Source organism: Hordeum vulgare, chromosome 7H, assembly GCF_904849725.1.
Source record: "Hordeum vulgare subsp. vulgare chromosome 7H, MorexV3_pseudomolecules_assembly, whole genome shotgun sequence".
Lineage (NCBI taxonomy): Eukaryota > Viridiplantae > Streptophyta > Magnoliopsida > Poales > Poaceae > Hordeum > Hordeum vulgare.
Window position 1 is genome coordinate 579,595,666 of NC_058524.1, and position 9,730 is coordinate 579,605,395.

The following is a 9,730-nucleotide window of genomic DNA, read 5'->3' on the forward strand; positions in this document are numbered from 1 at the left end:
AACATGTAGGTGCTCCCCCATGGTACGGTCCTGCATGCATGGCATACACATATATTTTGCACAAATTGTCGCATATCTATAAAATTGTCTCCGTCAAGCTATCACCCACATGCTTCTCAAGTATAAGATGTGATTGAGAATTTTACCTATTTTTAATTGTCATATTTTTTATATCAGTCGCTCCCACAATGGCAACGACAGGTTTCCCTTTCTTGCTCGTTGCCCTGGCTGGCCCTGTCACTAGCCGGTCACTGTCGCTACTTCGTTGTCACACAAACAAGCAAGTTGGTAAAGCTGTGACTAGGACACGAGCCCACCCTCATGCACCTCGTGCACCTTTCTTTATGCCTCAATAATTCAATATATATGGAGCAATCGTCCATCTAAAAGTGACGCATACGTACAATCCATCCAATGGCCAACGCGTCATACCATGTTGGGCCCTCGACACTGAAAAAAATGTTTTCAAGCAGGTCAACAAGAGCGACGCTCGAGAACCAATCAGTGGTTGCATGTGTAGGAGGATGGCTGTACCCTATCCGGCAAGGGATCAAATTCTGAGCTGCTCATCCATGTTTTTTTTTCCGGCCTCTGGCGATGGCGGCTGGCCTTGACACGACGGAGCGGCAGAGTAACCAGCAGCGGAGAAGACCGAGGATGCCGTTGCAAAATTTCTGTGGTTGGGATCTTTTATGATGTATGGTAGAGCCAGTTGTATAGCTTATATCCTTTCTGTTTTTTTTTTTTTTGCATCGCTGTATTTTTTTATTTGTACGTTTGCTTCTTAAGGTATCCGTAATGTTTTTCAACTCGTATAAATACAACTAGCAAAATGACCCGTGCGTTGTCACGGAAGAAAAAAAACATAATCTTCAATGATGATGAACACATTATGTTCACATATCATTGCTTGATTTAGAAATTTTGTACACAAATGCAAGAAAATGTTTCTTTTTTTAAATCTATATACAAGTTGAAGCAATCTTTACATTTTCAAAAATCTTGGTAACTCAAAGATTTATTTTGAATTTTAAGATTTTTTTAGAAAACATACAATAATAATCCGATGCATCCAACAGTTAATTCCTTAAAATTCACACAGCTATATTGTCACATAGACTTAGAAGCATCAATGTTTTAACTACATACATTAGATCTTTCGTGAACAATTTTACAAATATGGAAACAATTTTAAAATCGAGAACATTTTTTACAATTTACAAACATTTACTAAAAATGATGAATATTTTTTATATTTCGAACGGTTTTAAATATTTTCTTTTGAATTGGCGACCAATTCAAGAAAAGATGAACAATTTTTTATGTTGGAGGATTTTATTTTAAATTTACAAACATTTTTTGAAACGCATGAAGTTTTCTGAATAAACAAACATTTTTATAAATCAGTAATATATTAATTAAATTCATGGACATTGATTTGGAATTTGCAAAAAAAATATAAAAAGCCAGCGCTTTTTTTGAATCCTATTTTTAATTCAAAATAAAAATTTGTCCGCATTTTAATTCAAAATTCCTATTTTTTAGTATGCAAAAGTATTTGTAATTCTAAATTATTTAAATTATAAATAAACAAAAATGGAACGGAATTTGTTTTTGAAAAAAGAAACTATCAAAACAGGCATTAGCTATTTTTAAAATATTAGGACATTTTTAAAATGCATTAACATATTTTAAATTAGAAATAATTTTGTTAAATGCCTTTAATAATTTTAATACATGGAATTGTATTTGAGATTATGGATTTTTCTTATTGTAAAAATATTTTTTCTAAAATTGCAAACATTTTATTGTATATGCGAGCATTTTTTACAAAATCCGAGCAGTTTTTGAAGTCACAAACATTTTAATTTTTGAAATGTGTTGATTTATAATTTTCAGTTTATTAAAATTTTAAAGATTATTTGAAGTTCTAAATTATTTAAAATAAAAAATAAAAAGGAACTGAAAATAAACAAATAAATGGAACTAAAAGCAGGGTATGTGCATGGGCCGGCCCATACGGTGTGTTGGATATTCTCCCAACATGCAGAGCGTAATATAGGACGTTTTTACATGGGCCGGCCCAGTCCAAGATTTTTTGCTTTATGAAACGTTTTCTATTACTTACCGGTGGCATGGTGGGTAATTTGTGCAAACTTTAGGGGTAATTTTCAAAACGGACGACCAGAAACCGTATTTGCTTTATTATTAGGAAGAGACTAACATATTCCTACGGACGTACGGTTTAAAAAAATCCTACATCATGTTCCGTACATTTCTATGGTGGTAAAACAATCTTAAATTAAACCATGGCAAAGTGTTTAGTAATTTGTTAACCTTATGTTCAGAAGAAAAATATCGTTTACACCTGTCATATTTGAAAAACATTTTAAATTTACCGACTGATTTCATTAGCGCGGAAACCGGATCACCCGCGCGACACGTGTCTCCTGCGTGCGAGCTAATCCATCGCTTCTCCACTTATTCTCCTCGTCGTTCTTTTCCTCTCCACCATGGTCAGCCTCCAAGCTCTGTCTGCTGCTGCTCAAGGTCCTCCTGTTCAAGTCCTGTCCGTCATGGCATGCCCAAGCTTCACTTGCTGCTGCTCAAGGTCCTCCCGTCCAAGCCCTGTCCGCCATGGCATGCCCCCTGCTGCTGCTCATGCACCCGGTGGTGCTGTAGTGGAGCTTCACCGACGGTTGCTATGGAGCATCACCGGCGGCGCCAAGATCTATGATGCAGCACCCCGAGCTGCAATGAAGTTTCACCGATGGCTGCAATGGAGTTTCACCAGGGGCGTCAATAGTTGTGATGCAGCGCCCCAAGGCTGCAATGAAGCTTCATCGGGCTGCAATGGAGCTTCACCGGCGGAGCCAAAGAGTTGTGATGCAGTGCCCAAAGCTGCAAGGAAGCTTCATCGGCGACTAATTGAGCTTCACCGGCAATGCCAAGGTGTACGATGCAGCGCCCCGAGCTGCAATGAAGCTTCAATCGCTCTGCAATGGAGCTTCACCACGACGAGCGGTCGTTGCTCGAGTTGACCCGATCCAACGTCTCTCAGGAATGCAAGTAATGGCTGGGGACCCAATTGATTTTCTCGAAAATCAGTCGGTTGATCCGTAGCAGCCGCCGTCATAGTTTCAACTCACCTGAGTTATAACTAGAAGCTGAATCTCTTGTTCTCTACTACCTTTTTTTGCGAGATGTTCTCTACTACCTTTCCAAAGGGTTGTCGTCCTAGTTTTTTTAAGGCGCCCATCTATTCAACAGATTGTAAACTTCTGTGTATAGGCATGAGGGAATTTGAAAGTCCCGGAGTACCCTGCAATCCTGCTTAGTTCAACTAAATGAACTGAAGTTTCAGTACTTTTACAAAATTAACTCATTTGGTTGAACTAAAGTGGGGTGAAGTGCACCTTGACTGCTCCAAATTTGCACCCATATATGTATACGTTGATCGTAGTACTGAACTGTCGTGTAGTTAAACGGTTCAAACGAATAAATGATTTCTCCAAATCCAAATATGTAGAAGTTTAATGGTTGTTCGCTTTCCCCACAAACAGCAACAAATATATCAATGCAAAGTTGCACGCGCACATAGTTCGGTACTCCCCCGTCTCAGTTTACAAGACATGCATGCGTGTAGTTTTAGATTAACAATCTAACTAACTAAATATGTATCATATGTAATAAAAAAATATGTTTAGAAATTATATCAGTTTAAGAAACTAACGGTATAATTCTTGTAACATATAATGCATATTTACTTCGTAAAAAAACATATAATGCAGGTTTAGTTAGTCAAATCAATGACATAAAACTATCTGCATGCCCCGTAAACAATGGGTCCATAGTGGTGCAGGGATGCTTTGCCCTCTGGTAATCAATTTAGAATAAGTGTCATGATTTTGAACTAACATTAGTTTAACTATGATTCAAAACTGCGACATTTATTATGGATCGGAGGGAGTAATAAATAATGACGTGTAAACTCCAACGTATAGAAAATGTGCTAGAAAGGTAAGGTCACGTCACCGGGTGGTTCTTGTCGTCGACGACGAGGCCGTGTTGTGAGCACCAGACGAGCGCCTCCTCCACGAGCTCATCCACCAGCCCCGGCGGCACCGCCAGCTGCCCAAACCGCCTCCCGTCGCCACCCTCCGGCGTAGCCACAACAGGGGCCGCCGTCCCAACGACGCCGCACCGCACGGGATACAAGGACGACGTCCTAGACGTTGGTGTTGCTGCCACCATGGAGCGCGGGGAACACGACCATCAAAGAGCCGCTCATGCTGGCACCGCCGCCGCGAGATACATACGCACTAGTGAAGGCGTTGGCGGTAGCCATGGTCGATAGTCGGCCGTCCTCGACGTTTCTGACTAAACCGGCGGAGTTCCTTCAATGGAGTGAAGAGTGAGTGGAAGCAGCTCAGAGAGGAAAGAGTGGGGAGATGGGATGGGAGAAGGGGCATATGAGGAGGCTCATAAGGCTGGCCATAGTGGGGGTAACTTAGATGATATCATGTACTTAGGAATAGTAAACATACTTATGTGGCAGGGAATTAAAGAAGAGAAAGAGAGTTAGAGTAACATAAGTAGATACAGTATCATATTAAATGTTATGCTACTTTGTATCATGCATGATAATAAATATAATCTTACATGATACTAGTTTATGATACTATGCATTATAAAAATAGTATCATATACTTGTACTCCAGAAATACTCTCGAAATATAGTCTTACATGAACCCGTGGCCCATTGCATATAGAAGATAGAACTCATGTCTTCTGATAGAGAAGGGGCTGTGGGTGTGCACCTAACGTAGGGTCAAGTTCGCTGGCAATACGAGCATGCAATGCATGCATGCATGGCTCGCTCTCACGGCCGGTGGGTAGGGAGTCGGCGTCAGTACCGCTCGTGACGATCGCGGATCGCCCCAGATCCATTTCTCTCGCGTCTCGCCCCCCTTTTGGCTCATTGCAGTTGATTGCAGTTGATAGAGTATCCCCTCCAAACGTGCCCAGCGCTCGTTGAGATCTTCTCTATCAGAAGTGGTGTGGGATCTGATTGAATTCGCCTTTGCCGTGGCTCCTCGTCGTCGGTAGGTGAGTATTCTCTACTTGTGCATCCCCTTTTCTTTTCCTTTTTTGGACATCGATATTTGCCAAACGGATTTACTAATCCTCATCTAGATGAGAATTAACAAAGTCTTATCTAATCTCACACATCATTTGTGTAATCAAATAAAGTATAAAAAATAAAAAGAAACTGCACGAATCTTCACGAAAATCAAGTGGCATATGAGTTAGATGGAGTATTTAACCAAAAACTACCACAATTCACGCCAACGTGTCTAGGAACTACCACAATTCGTTTTTTATGAAAAACTACAGCTTTCAACCTAATCGGTGGCAAAAAACTATCAAAAATTTTAACTGCCCGTTTTATCTGTTTTAACAGTTTTCCTGACTTCCTGGGCCCGCATGTCAGGTTGACCATTAACTTTGACCGTTGTTACAGATAGGACCCACACGTCAGACCTCTTCTTCCATCTCTCTCCACCCTCATGTGCATTACATCGAACATGTTATGTGCGTCTCGTCGCAGAGCACGGAGAGCTCGAAGGCCGGCGTGCCGCCGCGCCGCCGGGCTCGCCTCGCCTGCAGCGTCGAGCTGCCGAAGGCGCCCGGTCGTCGGCCTGGAGGTAAGAAGAGAGAACCAAGCTGGGGTCTTCAAGGACGGAGACGATTAGCTTCCCGAGCTGGAGCTTTCCCCCGGCCCCGCCCCGTGCGCCGGTGCGGGTGCCCCTGCGCCCTCTTCGGCGCGGCCACAAATGCGTTGGACGACGTCGGGTCGCCACCATGCCGGGTCGCCGTTCTTTTTCCCGGGCTCACCGGCAGCCTCGCGGGCGCGGAGGCGCACCCTTTCGTCCACCTCCCTGTCGAACACCTGGTGCAGCCGCGCTAACAGAAGCGGTGGCGTTCGCTGCGCAGGATCATGACCGCGGAGCTGTTCGCTCCGCACCGGCTCGACACGCTCCATCGCCTCGGGTCGAGAAGGTGCGGGAGGTGACGGTGCACGTGGCCCGTCTGGTGCGCGACGGCGAGGCCGTAGATCTCGGCCGCGTGACGTTCACGACTAGCCTGAACCTGCTGTCACGGACCGTGTTCTCGACGGGCCTCGGTGGTCACGGCGAGGGGGCCGAGCGCGAGGTCCAGGCATAGGTCGAGCAGGTTGTGCTGCAGCAGGTGGGATTGAGATCAGACGCAAGTTAAGGTCAACCTGACATGCGGGTCCGGGAAGACAGGAAAACTGTTAAAACAGATAAAACGGACAGTTGAAATTTTTGGTAGTTTTTTGCCGCTGATTAGGCTGAAAGCGGTAGTTTTTCACACAAAAATGAATTGTGGTAGTTCCTGAACATGTTGGCATGAATTATGGTAGTTTTTGGTTAAATACTCGAGTTAGATGTGACTCGGTTGAGTCTCATCTAATTGAGCGCTAGACACACCCACAAGACAACTATGTGCATATTGGAAATCTACCGAACGAACCTATATTGACGAGTTCAGGCTACGGCGCGTGGACTCGCTTCCTATTAGGATTGTTGCGCTCCGGCCACTAGCACTAGTGGGGACGGGGCCTTTAGCCCCGGCCCGTAAGGGGCAACCGGGACTAAAGGGGCGGGACTAAAGGCCTAACCTTTTCGTCCCGGCCCTCTTACAAGCCGGGACTAAAGGTGCTCCACGTGGGCGTCTCGTAGCGCCCCAGGGGTAGGACCTTTAGTCCCGGTTCGTTACACGGGCCGGGACTAAAATTTTTCAGATTTTGCTGGTTTTTTGGTTTTTTTTGAATGAAATTATTTTGGGTTTTAGGGTTTTAGGGTTTAGGTGTTCGGGAGATTAACGTGATGCCTCGTTTGGTGTTCGGGAATTAGTTTTCATATAATTTAAATAGAAATAATTATGCATATATATAAGATTAACTTATCTTACAAGCGAGCATATATATATACAATTATATGGAGATCTGAATTATCGAGACTAGAGCCCGTCTATTTAATTATATGGACGAACATCGGTAATGGCCCCTAGCTACACTAAATCGTCCTTTGTCATCTATAGCTTCCGTCCTCAGAAAGGTCGCAAGCTCCTCTGCAACAGCAATCGCGCGTCGCTCTGGTAGGACCTTCGTCGTCATGGTCGTGTGCTATATAAGAAGAGGAGATGAATATGAATATCAATCATGATAACAAAGAATGACGGGTAAAAATAGAGGTGTGAATGTTCATTGCTTACGTCGAATCTGTGATCCTTGTGCTCAGAGGTAAACGTGCGAATGGTCTCGCAAACATAGTATCAGCATAGATGCGTTCCCCGTGGCTGTTGGTCGCACTTTACGAGAATAGAATATATATAATCAAAATAATAATCTAGCATCATAAATGTATTGAAAATAGAAGTATATCATACTACTACATACCTGAGCCGCTCTAAAGGTCAGCTTCTCATGCTCGATACCGGGAGTCACGCACTTGAACCGCTTCCAAACCCTGCCCGACAAGGATAATGATTTGCTAAGTTTTTCATTAATTGATATATCAGAAAATCATCGAAAGAGACCGATAGAGCGCAAGAATGATTGAAATTATCCTTGGAGCATGTCCTGCAGGCTTTGGAACTGTTCCAAGGGTCTCGATAATGGGTCGAAGGCATCAACTCTTCCCTTATCAATTTGAATGTCCAACAGAATCCAATGGAAGCTGCACATGTATATATATATATATATATATATGTGTGTGTGTGTCAGTAACTTATCAATTACACTTATAAGTGAATGGACACAACAGAGTAAAGACCCTCACCTGAAGTTGTATGGAAACAGTATGTGGTCACAGAAATTTTGATCTGTTAGAAACCTTAGAAGGTTTTCCTCCGTCTCCTTGGGATAATTAGTTAGCGTCGCTATATGTATTTTATCTGGGTCAATAAACCCAATATTTAGGACGCTCTTACTTTTACAATCCAAAATCTTCATTCTGCATAATAGAGTACAAGTTATATATAGACAATGAATTGAAATAACTAAACAAGTTATATGTAGACAACGAATTGAAAAACTTACACACAATAGCAACTCATAAGCGATTTGTCGAGGGCGTCGCCATTGTACATCTGGAAGAGTTCATCAAAGTCGATATGGATTTGTTCGGGGCGACCGTAGTACTCCTGTGGGACACTCAGCACGATCATCGTTCTCCCATTCTTTGATTCACTTAAGTACCATTGATGCAAGTAACGCAGATTTGTTGGGAGATCATCTTTGCTGACCAAAGGCTCACCCATGACAAACTGTGGCTTAGGGGCTACCATAGCCTTGGGTATCCTGTCGTCTTCGGAAGACAGCAATTCTTCAACCGAGACACCACATGCAGCCGCCAACTCCTTTGCTCTTTCTAGAGCTAGCCCCTCCACCGGAGGGAGAACATTCTCGGTTAACACCTTGAGGGGTGGGATCGACTGTTTGGCCTGTTGTCCAAGCTGAGGAACGTCTGATTTTTTCTTGCTTGTAGTTGAACTTGATTTGCTCCCACTTGCACTTGCACGTGATCTGCTCTTTTTCACTTCCTTCTGCAATGTGCGTGTATAGTCATCAGGCTTATGGTGTAAGTCATACTGTGATGGAAGGGTCGTGAAGTATTTTGCAAATGCTATTTGCTTCTCGGTGTATTCCGGGCGAGGCTCGGGTTCCTTCTTTTTCATCTGCGCATCATGATGTTCCTTTGCTATCCTGGCGTTTTCCTTGGGGTTACGATCATAAGGTCTGATAGGAAGATTTGCATGACGTATCTTTGGGAGGGGCGACCGTTTGCGCTTTGGGGTGCTCTGTGGCTTAGGAATCGTCGACGGAGCGTTCTTGGTGGCACGCTCCCGCTTAGTATCCGGAGCGGGCGGCGGCGGAGACGGAGCGCCCAAGTCCGGCGGCGGTGATCGAGATGGACTCGTGTTGTGCTGGCCGACGTCATGTGGAGGGCTTGGACGTGATCTGCTCTTTTTCACTTCCTTCTGCAATGTGCGTGTATAGTCATCAGGCTTATGGTGTAAGTCATACTGTGATGGAAGGGTCGTGAAGTATTTTGCAAATGCTATTTGCTTCTCGGTGTATTCCGGGCGGGGCTCGGGATCCTTCTTTTTCATCTGTGCATCATGATGTTCCTTTGCTATCCTGGCGTTTTCCTCGGGAGTACGATCATAAGGTCTGATAGGAAGATTAGCATGACGTACCTTTGGGAGGGGCGACCGTTTGCGCTTTGGGGTGCTCTGTGGCTTAGGAATCGTCGGCGGAGCGTTCTTGATGGCACGCTCCCGCTTTGTATCCGTGGCAGGCTCAGGCTTTGTATCCGGAGCGGGCGGCGGCGGAGACGGACGACCCAAGTCCGGCGGCGGTGATCGAGATGGACTCGTGTTGTGCTGGCCGACGTCATGTGGAGGGCTTGGAGGTAATGGAGGTGTAGGTGACCTGCGACGACTCGGAGGCGGTGTTGTCCTTGGGGCCGAGCCTGGAAGCTTGATGTAGTTCTTGTCCCATAGGATGACTCCACCCAGTACTTCTCCGAGTGTCCTCTCATCTTCGGGTCCAGCTATGTCGAGCTCCATATCATTAAACCCCGTCATGATTTCAACCACCCCGACTTTAGCAAAGCCAGCTGGAATCTCACGGCCATGC